Genomic DNA, 961 nt, shown 5'->3' with positions numbered 1-961 from the left:
CCACCCCCTCCAAAACCAGCCCGCGCAGAGCTGCCGGGTCCCAAGCGCGGGCTCGCGGGCGCCAAGCGGGGTCTGGGAAAGTCACTGATCCTCCGTGGGGGCCGCGCTCAGGTACCCCGCTCCGCCCGCGGGAAAGGCAGCGTGGAAAGAAAGGCGAAGGCTTTCACGCTGAAATGCTGGGGTCTGGTCATGCCTCCCCCCTCCCCGCGAAGATGAGCCGGGAAACCTGGCAGGGGCTCCGCGGGTCACACCCGACCCTCGGCCGCGTCCACAAGCTCGGGGCCTGCGGGCCGTCTCAGAACCTGTTTTTGTACAATTCATTGCTTTTCTAGTACTAGAGGAAAGAAAGAAAACAGAAGATTAAGATTTCCAAGGTGAACCGAAATCATAAAAGCAGAAGGTCCTTCCAATGAAAACAAAACAAAAAAACCCGTATTCTTTTTTTCTCCTCGTGGCATTGTTAGAAAATTACAATGTCCCCAATGAAGAAAGTCAGTTTCCCGAACTCCCGCAAAACGACCGGGTGCAAAACTGTGAATGATAATGTCTATTTTAGAGACGGGGAGAAAACGACATGGTTTGTTCTATCTGCCCAGCGAAATATGCCTGGGAAGGAGTTACTTTCAAATTCAAATCGGAGGCGGTGAAGTCTTCAGCCCGCAGGACTGTTTTCCCAGCCGTCCCTGGAGGAGAGGAGGGGAGGGCGGCCGGGAGGACTAACACTGGGACATCAGACGGGAACGCTCCCGGATGCCGAGAAACTTCCTAACTTCTGCTCACAGACACTGCCCGACTCTGACTGGAGTTCCCTTCACCATTTCAATAAAACATGACTACTGATATAATCCTCTATACATTAAAATGAGGTTGTCACAGATTGTCATTAAGACCTCAGTAAAACAATGAAGACATTATTGGGCACCCCCCCCCCCTCAGGCAAGGTATTAGGGGAATAAAGCAA

Source organism: Nomascus leucogenys, chromosome 5, assembly GCF_006542625.1.
Source record: "Nomascus leucogenys isolate Asia chromosome 5, Asia_NLE_v1, whole genome shotgun sequence".
Classification (NCBI taxonomy): domain Eukaryota; kingdom Metazoa; phylum Chordata; class Mammalia; order Primates; family Hylobatidae; genus Nomascus; species Nomascus leucogenys.
This window is presented reverse-complemented; position numbering follows the sequence as displayed.